Raw genomic sequence first — 382 nt, 5'->3', positions numbered from 1 at the left:
CTATGAAGCAAACAAATTATTTTCCTGCTAAAATGCAGATACAACTACTGTATGTGGTCATCAGTTTTATAGGAAGGTTCTATAGTACCTGGCTTGAACATGATGATACATCTCATCCCAGAACCCCTGCTAATTACCGACTAGTACAGCTCTGATTTCCTATGAGAGTTTTGTCATTCCTGTTGCTGACCATACATATTAGATACGACACAACTCTCAAACTGTTTAACTTCCGACTATGGGTTTCTTCTGTTAACCAGAAATACTCCAGCTGGACTCCTACAATCATAATGAAGGAGGTTTACAGAAGGTCAGGGAGTAATTTCTTGGTTTCATTCCATTCCAATTACACAGCATGTTTAAGTTTTAAACACAAGGTAAA

The sequence above is a fragment of the Lepisosteus platostomus genome, chromosome 7 (assembly GCF_059453375.1).
Source record: "Lepisosteus platostomus isolate fLepPlt1 chromosome 7, fLepPlt1.hap1, whole genome shotgun sequence".
In the NCBI taxonomy this organism is placed as follows: domain Eukaryota; kingdom Metazoa; phylum Chordata; class Actinopteri; order Semionotiformes; family Lepisosteidae; genus Lepisosteus; species Lepisosteus platostomus.
The sequence above is the reverse complement of the archived record's forward strand: the minus strand, read 5'-3'. Positions refer to the sequence as shown.